Raw genomic sequence first — 16,606 nt, 5'->3', positions numbered from 1 at the left:
AACAGATCAGAAATGGAAGATCCTCCCTGGAGAAAGTTTGTGTGTGTGTGTGTGTGGGGGAGGGGGGGGCTGTCTACCACCTCCATTAGCACATGATTCTAGTCTCACATTTCTATCAGGTTGCAGCTCTCTAATATTTGGAGAACATTTAGTATCTGTTAGAACAAATTGAACATGAGTTGTTATATATTTTTCTCTTTTTGTCTTTCAGATGGCTTTACTCTCTGTAATCTGGAGTATTATATACAAGGTGAGGAATGTTGGTTATTTGATCTGTAGGGCTTTATTTAGAGGAATTAGGTTGAGTTTTGCAGTTTTGATGATATTTGATCCGTGACGTCACCCAGGATCCCCGGCCCATTTGTTTATCTGGCAGGGATCTGTCATTTAGAGCAGGAAGTGCTACCACTGATAAATGGCAGTTCCCTGGCCACTGTTTGTAAAAAGAAGTCACTTATAAAGGTGTACGTCCTACTACTCTGCAACTTCACCTGTAGGTGGAAGATATCCTCCAACCAAGTTATTTAAATGGTACCTCCACGTTCTTGGGGGGGGAAATAGCAAATTAAAAAACATATATATAGCAAGTACAATTGTGACACAAGTCATATTTAAAATGAATGCTATTAAAAATTCCCCTTTCTCGTCAATCTGCAGCCGCTGTAAATTTCTGTAAAATTCAATATGCCAACCTGGAGGAGTTCTGTACACAGATAGTATACAGAACGTTCTCCAAGTATGTAAATTCCTGCTTGTGTGATTGGTTCATTGATATCCCCAGAATGTCATTTTTGGTGAGATACTCCCAAAGGGAATTAACGTTTAAAGGAATGCAGACCCTGCCACCTGTATTCTGTCTGAAATCTCTGACCATCTCCTGTATAATGACTGCAGTCTCTGACCATCTCCAGTAGTATGTCTGCAGTCTCTGACCATTTCCTGTATAATGTCTGCAGTCTTTGACCATCTCCTGTAGCATTTCTGCAGTTTCTGGCCATCTCCTTTAGCATGTCTGCAGTTTCTGACAATCTCTTGTAGTATGTCTAAAGTCTCTGACCATCTCCTGTAGAATGACTGCAGTCTCTGGCGTCTTCTGTAGCATGTCTGCAGTCTCTGACCATCTCCTGTACTATGTCTGCAGTCTCTGACCATCTCCTGTAGTATGTCTGCAGTCACTGACCATCTCCTGTAGTATGTCTGCAGTCTCTGACCATTTCCTGTAGTATGTCTGTGTTTTGTCCTCGCTACACATTCCCCTGTGTGTAACTCGATATGCAGCTAAACCCTCCTATAAGCCAGGATGAATTTAATCTTGAAGCTTTCTGACAAAACAATGTGGGGTGCAACTATTGGGAAATAAACAGATGAGAAATACATACAATCAATGTATGAAACAAACAATACACCATGAAATAAGTAGGCTGCGGTTGGCAATAGGTCCATCCTCTCCAGCGATGCTGCCTGCAGGGGTTGTATGTTCATTGCACAAGATGTGCATCAGGGATGATGGCTGAGTTCCTCTGCCTCAGTTCTTAAGATGGAGTCTGAGCTTCCAAGATGCACCCATTTCCTTTTTTTAGAATGAAGGATGATGGGAGCTTTTATTATCAAAACAGTTTCTGGTTTCTGCAAGATAGTAAATTTAATGTGGGCTCCATCTAGTGGCCACACTTAATATTACAGGGAGGACAAACATAATGAATTTCCCTGCTGAAGGCAGAACAGTCTGCAGTCTCTGACAGTACTTTGTATAGTTACATTTACGTAATATTATCTGTGGCCCTTTGGTGATGTCAGGGACCATATTTGAAGCCCTCTACTTCATGTAAGTTGACCCTCAGCGATCTAAACTTATGGCTGAGTTACTGGTGATAAATCTGTACAGGGATCTCCTCATATCTCATATCAAGAAAAACAAATGGGGTCTCTATTTAGCCCTGGGGCTGCTACATTGTAATAATTGGGGTCACAGTTTGGTGTCTTCTCAGTAACAGAACTCACTCCACCAACAGATCAGAAATGGAAGATCTGCAGAAGATTCTCCCCAGGGAAAGTGTGTGTGTCTGTGTGTGTGTGGGGGGGGGGGGGGGGTTGTCATCCACCTAAATAGAACATGATTCTAGTCTCACATTTCTATCAATAAAAATAAAAAAACTTGCGCCACAAAAAAAAAATATAATATAATCACATTCTAAATGCTGCTGCTCATGAAAGGAAAAAAAACAAAAAAACAATCAAATATAAATATAAACACTCCACAGCGCAAAACATATATATAAATGTGTAAAAAGGGGGCGCATGAGCGGCCGTCTATCGGATGGACGTGCTTTGAAAGCAGCTCCGTCCACCCGGCTCACACCGGCCCAGGGGAAATCCGACTGCACACTTACCCTCCTGTAGTGTGCCCGCACCTCTCCAGACATGCCCCGCAGGAGAAAAACCCCGGGGCAGCCAGGGAAACTCACACACTTCTTCCCGGCCGTCATGCCGGGAATCCAAGATGGCGCCGGCTGCAACAGACAAAGGGACAGCAGCAATCATGAGGGGGACTACATGGCCCAGCAAACGGACCCCAGACTGAGACAATCACTATATCCAGGGGACCCTGGTGAGTTGTCACCCCCACTGTCCCCCACCACTAGCAGCCCAGCTAAGTCTTGGCCACGGCTCGACCCTGACCCGGGCCCTTCATACCAGGCCTTAAATCTCCCACCTCAGCTACCTAACACAGCCCTGCCTGACATAGATACATTTGCTGTATCAGACCAGCCATTAACGGAAATATGCATGAGAAACATGCTTTCCTCACTCCGTCAAACCCTGCATAAAGACATCTCCACATCACTAACTCAAATCAGCAGCGTGGTTCAACAACAGGAACGCAGAATAATCCAAATTGAAGCTAACATGGGAGATGTAATCACGGCACATAATGATTTGATCGACGCACACGCGGATCATTCATCTGACATAGAACAAATCAAATTGAAATTAGCCGACTTAGAAGATCGATCAAGCCGTAACAACATTAAATTCAGAGGGATCCCTGAATCGGTCACTAACGAGACACTGCTACCTTACTTACAGCAATACATCAAACTCTTCATCCCATCACTCTCTGACATAGAGCTTGCGATCGATCGAGCCCACCGACTTCCTAAACCTTCATTTCTGTCAGCATCTATTCCAAGAGATGTCTTGACACGCATACATTTCTACCACATTAAGGAGAAAATTATGACGGCAGCTAGAAACCCGCCTCCGCTCCCGCCATCACACGCAAATCTCCGACTATACGCGGATCTATCAAAAGCCACACTTCTCAACAGAAAGAAAATTATCTCTATTACCAAAGCCCTAAGAAACCACGGCATACCCTACCAATGGGGTTTCCCCACAAAGCTAACAGTGCGGCAACAAGGCAGGATCTATACGATCAAAACCTTGGAAGCAGGCCTCGACCTACTCAAAACCTGGAATATTCCACCCGTGGACATACAGGAAAATGCATCTACCTCTATCCAACACATGGAAGCATCATAATCAACAGCGCAGCACACTCAATGCTAATACAACTGTACACCTCTCCCTAGAGGCCATATTTTGACCTACTATGTTCTGGCGATCGGCTTAGTCCCGACAATATTCATTCTACATGAAATCTGTTGGCATGACCCTTCCTACGGTCAAAGCCTGTTCAAACCCCCCAGTTCTGAAGTAGCAATTCGAGCTACTCAGGTTGCTTGCATAGTATGCAAGCTTTTTTTACTCTTTTTTGTGTCCCTACCTCTTTCCTGCCACGGCACCACCAGCAAATCATTTACACCCCAATACTCAGCATCCTTGAACTTTCCTGGAATACTCACCCTGACTCTTCAATCGAGCCTAATCCTTACCACAGCAACAATACCACCTGCCCTTTCACAGCGACACGCACTGAACCACGATCCTTCCAAACAACAGCTCAACTATATATACACCTGAAAAGAAAATCTATCAATGATAAACATCACATCTCTCAGCGTACGCAGCCTAAACTCCCCCTTCAAGAGATCGATGCTCTCTAAAGAAATCCGGAAATCCCAGGCTGACATACTTTTCCTACAAGAAACCCACTTTGCTACAAAAAAATCCCCCAAACTTCAACTTCACCGATTTTCCCAAATATTTATGGCGACCAATATAAAGAAGAAGAATGGAGTCATTACGGCCATCAATGACTCTATCTCATTCCGAACCATACCAGAAATAGCCGATCCACATGGACATTATCGCATCTTAGTGTGCCAAATAAATGACATTACATATACATTAGCAAACATCTACGGTCCTAACAGCAATCAGATGCGATTTTACCGCAATCTATACAAAACCATCTCAAATCATAAACAAGGTAGACTCATCCTTGGTGGTGACTTTAACGTTATTGGCAATCCGCTCCTAGATTCGTCATCCAGCAAAAGATCCACCAAACTCCACTTCAACCACTTTCTGCACGACCATGATCTTTACGACATCTGGAGATGTCAGCACGGTACCGAGAGAGACTACACCTACTATTCTCCATAATTCAAGAATCAATTTTTTCATCACAGACAAATGGACATTACAACATGTCACATCATGTCACATCATCAAACACCATAAGACCACGCTTCAATCAACATATCCTTAGACGACAACCGACGCTCAGCAATCCCGCCCATATGGAGACTAAACTCTTCAATCCAGAAAAATCCAGAAAATCAGAAACATCTACTAGAAGCGCACAATCTCTTTTTTGACACTATCTCTACCCCTGATATCTCTATTACCACACTTTGGCTAACCTACAAGGCCTACATGAGAGGTATCCTCATACAACTAAACTCCCGTATCAATAGACAACGGTCCCAACAAATCGACCAACGACTAACTTCCATCAAATTAAACGAAGAAACTAACAAAAAGAACCCAAATCCCGCCACATCCGCGGCTCTAACCCTAGACAGAAACAAACTACGCACCATCTTACTCCATAATTATGACATTAACCTTCAAAAAACTAAATCTAAATTTTACGCTCTGGGTAACAAAGCAAACTCCCTCCTAACTAAGCTTATTAAACAAAAACGACTTAAGACCAAAATCTCCACAATCCAACACCCTACTACACACACACCACTGACAAACCCAGAAGACATAGCCAACGCTTTTGCGTCTTATTACCAAAAATTGTACAATATAAGAGATGACCCAAATACAACCCAACCAACGACTATATCTATCAAAAACTTTCTAGCTAACACCAACTTGCCCCAAATTACCCCGTCTCAACTCGAATCTCTCTCCATACCGATCTCACCCATAGAAATTGAAAAAATTATAAAAACTCTACCCTTACACAAATCACCAGGGAACGATGGCTTTACTAATGAGTTTTACAAAACACTTGCACCCAATCTTACGCCACATCTATCTGCCCTATACAACCATGTCGCCTCTAACAGGGTATTTCCCGCTGACATGCTACAATCAATAATCACCACTATCCCAAAGCCAGGTAAAGATCCCCAATTGGTCCAGAACTATAGACCGATCTCGCTACTAAACACCGATATAAAGCTTTACGCCAAACTAATTGCCCAAAGACTACTCCCCTATTTACCCACATTAATCCACCCAGATCAAGTGGGATTTTTACCTGGTAGACAAGCTCCAGATGCTACTAGACGAATTGTATCCCTCCTACACTATCTTGAATCCGATAACCAACCCTCCTTACTCTTATCATTAGATGCGGAAAAAGCATTTGACCGAATTCACTGGCAATTCATGAAACTTACACTCCAAAAAATTGGAATCACAGATTGGATATTATCGGCAATTTTATCCCTCTATTCCAACCCTTCTGCCAAAGTCCTAACAAATGGTATGCTTTCACAACCCTTCTATATATCTAACGGAACCAGACAAGGTTGCCCCCTATCCCCCATAATTTTCGCCCTACTTATTGAACCATTAGCGTCAAACCTCAGAAATGACCCAACTTTCACGGGAATTAATCTCTTTAAAAGAGAACACAAAATCAGTCTCTTCGCAGACGACATCATTCTAATGATTACAAATCCCTATAAGTCGCTTCAATCAATACGCACGCATATCCACAGGTATGTGGAAGTCTCCTAATACAAACTCAATGAACCCAAATCAGCTATATTAAATCTTTATACACCCATCAAAACCAAAAATTTACTCTCTAAACACTTCCCGTTCACCTGGGAACAACATAGCATCCCTTACCTGGGGATCAAACTCACTGCCTCTACTAACCAACTTTATACTGCCAACTTCAAACCACTATTCAAAACCATCCCACAAGAAATAAAGAACCTACGCACATCCACATTGTCGACACTAGGCAGAACAGCAACTATAAAAATGTGCATACTACCTAAGATTCTCTACATTTTTCATACACTCCCTATCCCTGTTCCCTGCACCTTCTTCTCCAAACTTCAAGCAATACTAAACAGATTAATTTGGAACTCAAAGAAACCCAGATGTACCACACGTCTCCTAATACGTCCACCCTCCAAGGGAGGAGCTGGCCTCCCACATCTAAAATCATATTACCAAGCCGTCATGCTGGACCAACTCTATTTCTGGTGGCATCCTACCACTGAGAAAATTTGGACCACTATGGAAACTTCCATGCACCTTCCACACACAGTGACAAACATGCTATTCCTACCCCGATCGGCCCAACCTAAATCCCTATACAAACATCCTTGCATACAAGCTTCCCTAAGTGCCTGGTTTGACTTTTTGGTGTACAACCAGCTAAATAAAAACAATATACGAATCCCTACACCTCTGTCAGCCATACACTTCATAACTCCTCATTTAAACCTAACAAGTTGGGAAGATCTCGGCATACTTCATATCCAGGACATATACAATGAGCACAAAATAGACTCCTTCTCCACTATTCAAAAGGAATTCCACCTCCCAGACAAAGAAAACTTTACTTACATGCAAATAGCCCACTCATTGCACAAAACAAATATACGTCATGAAATAACAATACCTGCAACCGCAAATCATTTTTTTCATAAAACAAAACATCCAAAGCAAGGAATCTCAACCTTCTACACGATTATAACGGAAGCACAATTCACCACATATACATCTTCCCTAATCAATTGGGAAAAAAATGTTCTCCAACCGATAAGCCCACATACCTGGGAAAGAATATTCACCATCACCTACAAAGCTTCGAAATGCAGTTCTCACTGGGAAACATACCTGAAAATCCTACATCAGTGGTACCTAACCCCTGTTAAACTGTCTTTATACAGTACTACCCCCAACACTCACATACCTGTTGGAGACAATGCGGAGAAACAGGTTCACTTCTTCACCTACTCTGGACATGTAAGTCCCTCAAATCCTACTGGAACAAAGTTTTCCAGATAATCTCTTCAATTACAAGAACACCACTAACCCCCAATCCCGCTTTGGCCCTCCTCCATATCGGAATAGACAAATTTCCCACAGATTCACGTACCATTATTATTCACATTCCAGCAGCTGCAAAAATCAACATCACTAAACTTTGGCGATCCATCAACACTCCTTCTCTATCACGTCTCATATCTGACATAAACCTTCAATGTGAGATGGAAAAAAGGACAGCCTTCAACAACTCCTCCTACCACAAATTTAAAATTCAGTGGTCTCGATGGTTAAGAAACCCTAATTGCTCAATAAACTGATTACTATTGGCCACAGTATGATCCTTCCTTATCGAACTGGTGCCTCCCCTCTTTACTTACCAATACGGTTCACAACATACTGAGTATACCTCTCATGTAAATGTAACATAAATGTACAGGTTCCCCAGCCAACTGGTGGGGATCCCTCCTCTTCTTCTCTCCTTACACTGTACCTCCCAATTCTGAACCTTCCTATGCCAATGCTCGTATATTATTATATGTTTGTTAAAATCTTTCAATAAAAATATTTGAATATAAATGTGTAAAAAGTCCAAACAAAAGTCCCAAAGGTATATAAAAATGTGCTCCAATCCCAAGAATAGTGCTCAACAAAATCTTCAACCAAAGTGTGCTCACACCATCCGTGATTGACCATCCAATCCCCACTCAGCAGATGCAGTGGACTCTTTGCTGGTATGGCTAAAGAGTCAAACAAGCTTTAAAGACGGGGTGTATCCTCCCAGATACATCTGCACTTCATATCCACCAAAAACAATTCCCACCATTAAATGGCAATGAGAAACAAATAAAGAACACAAATAGTGCTATACTATAAAAAACTCTTTGCAAAAAGCTGCCTTTATTGCACTCACAGGATATAAATTGTGTTCACACTTCTATAATAAGCTGAGAGGCTCATCATTATGACAAAAATCCATAAATTCCTCCTTTACAGAAGTGGACTGACAGTACATAATATGAATTACAATCTCCCCTTAAGGAAAGCAGGAAGTCACTCCGGAGCGCCGCAAACCAGCGTGCGCTCCACTCACCAGACGTGACGTCACTACGCATCCACCGGAACCGGAAATACGTTGACGCATTTCGCTCCTCCAGGGCGTTATCCAAGACACTATTTTCCGGCTCCTCTCATCATTTATACCTCCCCAGTACTCCTCCCCAATCACAATCTAAAGGCCATCATTCATAATACAATATTGAATGTTTAATTCATCTAACACTACAAGACTCTCTTCATCATAATATAAGTAAACAACCTTTAATAAAATCAGCAATCATTGTTTAAAAACCTCTAAAAAAAAGAAATATATTTTAATCAAAAAATTTAAATGAAAATAAATAATAAAAATAAATATAAAATAAAAATCAAAAATTAAAAATAAAACAAAAAATAATAAATAAATAAAATAAAATAAAAATTAAAAAATTAAAAATTAAAATTAATATAAAAGTAAAAATTAAAAATTCACAAGATTTAAAAATTAAAAATAATTTTTTTTATTGTTTTTAGACACTACTAATTGGATTAGAAACAATTAAGATCAATGTCTATATTCAACCCCTTAGGGGAAAAAGTATTCAATTTCAGGATCCACCTTGTCTCATTCTGTGAAATTGACCTAGTTATATTGCCACCACGCCAATGGGGCTCAACTTTGTTGATCCCACAGGACCTGAGCAAAGATGGATCCCTGTTGTGGCACTTTCTAAAATGGTAGGACAAACTATGAAGCCTAAAACCTTTTCTAATATTTCTAATGTGCTCACCAAGTCTTACAGATAACTTTCTCGTTGTTCTCCCTACGTATTGAAGGTGATAAGGACATTCCAGAGGATAAGTTACATGATGATTACCACATGAAATAAATTTGAGGAATCATTTAGATAAACAGATTAGAGCTTGGTGGGATATTGTAACACATTGGGAAGCCCCCAATGATGATTTAACGAGTAAGGAATTAGATGAATGGTTTTATTTTTTAATCACGTGGAGAAAAAACTTTTGGAGCTCATCATCCAAAGGAGAAAAAAGAAATTAAGATCTATAGAATAAAAAATGAATATACTGAAAGAGAAAATGATAAGATTTGAGGATACAACAGATTATAAAGAAAGAATGAAACAGTTACAGGAATATATTAAAAAAGTGGATGAGGATACACAAAAAAAGAAAATTAAAAAATACTGTGGAGACACACAGGACTACAAACAAAATTTGGTCTATAAATGGCAAGAGGATAATTTAAAAGGTAATATGGAATCTAGAGCTTCAGCAGAGGAAAGGGATGTTCCAGCTATGAATGTCGCTTCTCCTTCCAAAAATAAGGAACCCCTCAGTCAAGCTAAAATAATTTTAAAAAAATCACCATTTAAGCCTAAATTTAAAGAGGTTAATAATCAAGAGTGTGAACCCTATTTTAGATTACCAGTCCAGAATAGATTTGAACCTTTGATGGTTTGGAATCAAACATCATCACATTTTATAAAAATGTTTTATTTATTTGTATTTATTTTTATTTTTTGATTAAAATATTTGTTGAGCACTATTTTTGGGATTGGAGCACATTTGTATACACCTTTTGGACTTTTGTTTGGACTTTTTACACATTTATATATATGTTTTTGCGCTGTAGAGTGTTTATATTTACATTTCTATCAGGTTGCAGCGTTCTAATATTTGGAGAACATTTAGTATCTGCTAGAACAGATTGAACATGAGATGTTATATATTTTTCTCTTTTTTGTCTTTCAGACAGTTTCCTTCTTCTCTAAAATCCAGTCTATTATATCCAAGGTGAGGAATGTTGGTTAATTGATCTGTAGGGCTTTTTTTGAGGAATTGGGTTGAGTTTTGCAGTTTTGATCATATTTGATCCGTGACGTCACCCAGGATCCCCGGCCCATTTGTTTATCTGGCAGGGATCTGTCATTTAGAGCAGGAAGTGCTACCACTGATAAATGGCAGTTCCCTGGCCACTGTTTGTAAAAGGAAGTGACTTATAAAGGTGTATGTCCTACTACTCTGCAACATCATGTGTAAATTTAACCTCTTCACACCAGCCGCATGCAAATGTGCAGCCTCCCGGTGTCTGGGCCTTGACGCCGAGCGGCTGAACATTTGCGTGCAATTAAGAAAAACATGTGTCCTGCGTGCTCCCAGCACACATTTGATCGGGACCTTTCCTGATGATGTGACCACCGTGACGGCGAATAACGGCATTTACATGACCCTAAAACCCCACCCCGCCTCCCGACTTCTGAAACCCTTAAAGGGCCGGGAGGCGCAGGTGTGAAGGGGTTAAGATAACTCGATATGCAGCTAAACCCTCCTATTCTGCAATAAGCCAGGATGAATGTAATCTTGAAGCTTTCTAACAAACAATGTGGGGTGAAACTATTGGGGAAAAAAACATGAGAAATGCATACAATCAATGTATGAAACATACAATACACCATGAAATAAGTAGGCTGTGGTTGGCAATAGGTCCATGCTCTTCAGCGATGCTGCCTGCAGGGGTTGTAAGTTCATTGTACAACATATGCATTAGGAATGATGGCTGATTTCCTCAGCCTCAGTTCTTAATATAGTCTGAGCTTCCAAGATGCACACGTTTCCAGGATGATGGGAGCTTTTATTACCTAAACAGTTTCTGCTTTCTGCAAGACAGTTAATTTAATTTGGGCTCCATCTAGTGGCCACACTTAATATTGCAGGGAGGACAAACACAATGAATTTCCCTGCTGAAGGCAGAACAGTCTGCAGTCTCTGACAGTTCTTTGCATAGTTCCATTTACTGAATATTATCTGTGGCCATTTGGTGATGCCAGGTGCCATACTTGAAGCCCTCTACTTCAAGTAAGTTGACCCTCAGCGATCCACCACACCAACAAATCAGAAATGGAAGATCTGGAGAAGATCCTCCCCAGGGAAAGTGGGGGGGGAGGGTTGTCATCCACCTCTGTAGAACATGATTCTAGTCTCACATTTCTATCAGGTTGCAGCTTTCTAATATTTGGAGAACATTTAGTATCTGCTAGTACAGATTGAACATGAGTTGTTATATATATTTTTCTCTTTTTGTCTTTCAGATAGATTTCTTCTCTGCAATCTGGAGTATTATATACAAGGTGAGGAATGTTGGTTAATTGATCTATAGGGCTTTTTTTAGATGAATTAGGTTGAGTTTTGCAGTTTTGATCATATTTGATCCGTGACGTCACCCAGGATCCCCGGCCCATTTGTTTATCTGGCAGGGATCTGTCATTTAGTGCAGGAAGTGCTAACACTGATAAATGACAGTTCCCTGGCCACTGTTTGTAAAAAGAAGTCACTTATAAAGGTGTACGTCCTACTACTCTGCAACTTCATGTGTAGGTGGAAGATATCCTCCAACCATGTTATTTAAAGGGTACCTCCATGTTCTTGGGGGGAAAAAATAGCAAACTAATATATATATAGCAAATACAAAATACAAAGTGTGGAAAAAAATTATATATATATATATATATATATATATATATATATCAAATACAATTGTGACACAAGTCATATTTACATCAAATGCTATTAAAAATTCCCCTTCCTCGTCAATCTGCAGCCACTGTAAATTTCTGCAAAATTCAATATGGCAACCTGGAGGAGTTCTGTACACAGTATGTAGAACGCCCCCGGGTATGCAATTTCCTGTTTGTGTGATTGGTGCACTGATTTTCCCAGAAGTCTGCTCAAATCAGATTTTGGACATCCCCTGCAATAAAAATAAAATTTTTGGTGAGATACTCCCAAAGGGAATTCAACTGTAAAGGGATGCAGACCCTGCCACTTTCCTCATTAGAGCTCTGCAGGTACAGCAGCTGATTGATAATTATGAAGTCACTCCCATACAGATTCACTTTGCACATGGACACAGAAAAACAAACATCCCTTTCTTCAGAATAACAAAATGTAGAAATCTTTAACAAAGTTTGCAATGTACCTTGCAACGTGCACAGGTCACCCAGAGGGGAGGGTTTTTTTCTCCACAAAAGTGGAGATAAGTAAACAAGCAGGTCACCCTGGCTAATGATGCGGGCTCACCAGAGACACAGGATCTAAGCACTAACTGGTTTGCCCCAGAGCTCCTGATGGTGGAGATGGGTTAACTGCATGTTAGTACCAGGTTGTGGTCCTCAAGATCGCACCACCAGGAGATGAGCAAGCTGGGGTTCAGTAGCAGATATAGCAGGTAAGGATCAAGCAGAAGAGCAGTGAGAAAGCAAGCCGAAGGTCAGTAACAAGTGGTTGCAGGTTGGAATCAAGCAGAAGTGTAGCCGAGGAACAAGCTAAGGTCAGTAATGAGTTGTAGTAAAGATACAGACAGCAAAAGGAGCAAGATATTGGCTGGAGAAGAGCACAATCATCTGGCAAACAGGAAGTGCAAAGGCATGGCCTAAATAGGAAGATTGTGGGAGGAGCAAGGAGTTCAAGGCTCTCAAGAAACAAGTTAGAAAGTGCCTTTACCTAAGGAAGCATGCGAAGAGCTGCCCAGTATCTCAGGTGGCTCAGCATAAAAATCTACTGCCCGATGCAACAGAGGTTGTGGGTTCAGGTCCTGGTCCTAACACTCCCATAGATGATATTGGGATTCAGGCTTAACCAATTTGTTTGCTGAGACGGTTGAACCTCCTGCAAACAGAACTCTGTCCTGTTCTCTCCCTAAAAATAACCAACAGAATATGCCCTCCCATGCATAGAAAAGCACAGCGAATACATAGATTTCTAAGGAGCCGTGAAAGGAGCTTCAGCTTAGTGCTGGGAGTTCGATGTTTGTTCATAATGCAAGAAGGTTTGCAAGTAAATTTACTGGCTTGGGTAAGTCAGCTATCAAATTGCCCCTCCCCCCTTCTTTCAGGGGCATCCCAAAGTATAAAAGTAAAGCATATTATAGAAATAACAATCACCAGACCAAAACTGAAAGAGTCCAGAGATGCCTTTTATTATTCAGAATATGAGCAAACATAGACAGCCAACATGTTTCAGGAGGAAAAACTCCGCCTTCATCAGGGCTGCAAAACATATAAAACAATGAATAATAGATCAGCATGAATAAAAGAATAGAATATAATGAATAAACACAACACATATTTCATTTATTGTCCCTTAACACACTGGACTGGTGCTCCCTCTTTTGTCTTTCTGCATCTAGTGCTTATATATTGCCATGGCCTGGGGAGGGCAGCAGGGCTCAGTGCATCTTTGAGGACCAAGACCACGTCCATGGACTTGAGATACATGCAGTAGGGAGTTTCTTCCCATTACATTGTTGCCACACTTGAGCGCAGGAGATTGTTTGATTTGTTTTTGTTTTATATATTTTCTATATTGATAAATTAAAATGTGTTGTACTTTTGGGGGGTTTTGTTCCAAAGTACTGAACTTTAAAGTCCTATTCAACATTGGAACAAAATCCTAAAAACTGGAGGATACATTAGGGAGCATTATATCTAAAAATACCTCTATTATCCAATATATTGGTTATCAATCATTTGCATAGCAGTTCATGCAGTTCAAGTTTTGTACGTGTTCTCTGTGAACAGGGTAACAGATCAATATTAATATACTGTTTGCTGTGATGGACAAATATTTGTATTAATTTAAAGAGTAAAATACAGCATTTGTCCAGTAGATAGAGCACTTGTGTCAAATACATGGAATCTGACCCGCCAGGTCATTTCATGTGGCCCTAGCACCTCTCCTGCTGCTGCAGCACCCACCCCCCTCCCTTGTCTCTGCCCCACCTTGTCTCAGCAGTCGGTAGCAGAGAAGAGGACAGAACTCCTCCACCAGATCCTGTGCTTCTTAATGCAGCCATGAAGAGGCTTGTCCATCCCAGCAGTCAGCAGCAGAGAGGACAGAGCTCCTCTAAAGGTGCTGAGTCTCTGTACAGACACAGCACCCCCTTGTCTCTGTCACCCCATGTCTCAGCATTCAGCAGACTCCTTACTCCTGTGGTCCTCCTCCAGACACTGCACTCTGCTTCCCAGCTCCACCCCCAGCTTCTTCCTGGCAGTAGCAGAAGGTAAGAGGGGTGCACTGTGATGTAAGGAAGTGAGGGAACTCTTGACTTCTGATGGTGGGGTTGGAGCTCTGGACATCTGATGTAAGGGGGGGTGGAGCTCTGGACATCTAGTCTTCCAGCTACAACCGGCGCCTTGAGAGCAATCCTAATGCTATTGTAGCCAGCAATGTAATTGAGTTTGACATCCTCCTGGATAGAGCTTATGAAAGTTCTTTCAATGTTTTGTCATCTAGTGACCTAATGTGGTATTTTCCATATTAAATCAATTAAAAGACATCCGTCCAACACAGGAAATAACCTAATAACATTGGGGGGGAGGTTCCCCATCTCACAAAGAACAAACGTACCTGATTTGTCACTGGGAAAATTGCAAATTCCTCATAAGTGCACCCTTTGTGTTAGTGTTACTGACAGACTGCATCATGTGTATCTTTTATTTATTTCTCCCAGAGTTCTTACCATGGCTGTATTTCACTTTGTTTCCCAGGTCTGGAGTCAACCCAAAAATGTAGTTTTTAGTTTGATTACAAAAATCTGCCCGGGAAAAGTAGTCGGTATATTTTCCTGGGAAGATGAGTACTCTTACGGTTTCCTCTATGATGACCTCAGATTGCACAATTTACTGATCAGAGAAGTTCGAACAACCCTCATAACAAACAATGGATGGTCCGGTTTCAGGGAGGAGGCATCCCGATGTGACTTTGCCATTTTGTATCATTCCAAGAACCAAGGGAGAATCAACATCACAGATGTTACAGATTCCCTCTATGACCGGGAATTCTGCCATCTTTCCCAAACACTAGGTAAGACCAAGGCACTTATATTCCTAAGGGGCAAACTATTTTGGGTGGATTCCTGGAGGTGTAGCAACCTTTTGGCGGTTTAAACTTCCAGAAGGTAAACATCCAATGGGCACTGGGGCTTCAAAAGTTATTTTAGTAAAATGGAGCTAACTGGCTCCGGTGAGGCAACTCATGTAAAACAAGACTCCTCTTCATTGGGTACCCAGAGAGTGGCTTAAAACATACATAAATTACATATTTAAAGTAGATGTAGGGAGGTGCAGTGTGGTGCGGTAATGACACACAGTCTGGTTTTAGATACCTCAACACTTGTATTGCAGAGTATGCTCAGCTACAAACAACCCTATCAGGAGAACGCTGCTTTGGGTGAGACTCACAGTTCTGTGTAATGCAGAGGTACAGCGGGTAAAGATGTACCGATAGCATCTGTTTTCAGGGGGTGGAATGCAGCCTGGCTGACCTAATCTCAAAGGGGAGGCTTCCATAGCAGGATTGGGTGTCACTAGCCTGCTCCTACTCATCAGGAACCTTTCCCTGCTGCTAATACTTCCCCTCACATATGGGTGTCCTACTGTAACCACAGTGCTAAAGAGTGCCAAAACCTGGGGCAGGGACGTATAAAGCCTCTGTTGACGCAAGATGGCTGCTAGAAGTCATCTGGATGCAGTGAAGCCAATCAGCATACTGCATTCAGGGACCAGGAAACCATAGAGGAACCAGGATTCTCCTGACTCTCCAGGCTGTGGTACCGCTTGGGTCTAGTGCCCCCTACAGTGGAGAAACTGGATTGCACCTGCCTAAATAGAATTCAATGCAAAATCTAAATTCTTCTCTAAAATGCCCCCTCCTAACACCCATTATAACTTATAACTTACCTGTGTAGCAAAGACCTGTATACTTAGCTAGGCCCGGACTGGCCATAGGGCACAGTGGGAATTTGCCAAGTGAGCTGGGGATAGGAGGGGTGGCCGGGCGGCACATAGAGGAACCAGGCTGTGAATTTCTCACCTGCTGCCACTGAATGCCTAACTCTCCTCCTCTCCCTCCTGCAGGCATTCAGTGGCACACTCTGGTTCCTCTATCCATCTCCTGCTGCCATGGGCTCCTGTATGCCCCTTTGCGGCCAGCCCCCCTCATCTCCTGAAGCAGTGCCGTCAGGTTCTGTCAGGATAGACTGCCCCCAGTGTTGACAGTTCCCCCCACTACCACAGACAGGAAAGGAGATAGAAAGCTGGTTCTGCCCCTC

General features: G+C 41.7%; 1 long non-coding RNA gene across 1 annotated transcript; it reads left to right on the top strand.

Annotated features, from left to right (window-relative positions):
* Window positions 1-209: 209 nt before the first annotated feature.
* LOC149452010 (uncharacterized) lies at window positions 210-15,351 on the top strand. Its single transcript, XR_016314956.1, has 4 exons — window positions 210-250; window positions 10,252-10,293; window positions 11,589-11,627; window positions 15,045-15,351. It is a non-coding gene; the product is annotated as an uncharacterized LOC149452010 (long non-coding RNA).
* Window positions 15,352-16,606: the final 1,255 nt, after the last annotated feature.

This window comes from Staurois parvus, unplaced genomic scaffold, assembly GCF_062004578.1.
Source record: "Staurois parvus isolate SC_StPar_1 unplaced genomic scaffold, SC_StPar_1.0 ptg000503l, whole genome shotgun sequence".
NCBI lineage: Eukaryota > Metazoa > Chordata > Amphibia > Anura > Ranidae > Staurois > Staurois parvus.
Note: the sequence above shows the minus strand (reverse complement) of the source record. Positions and strands in the feature narration are given on the sequence as shown.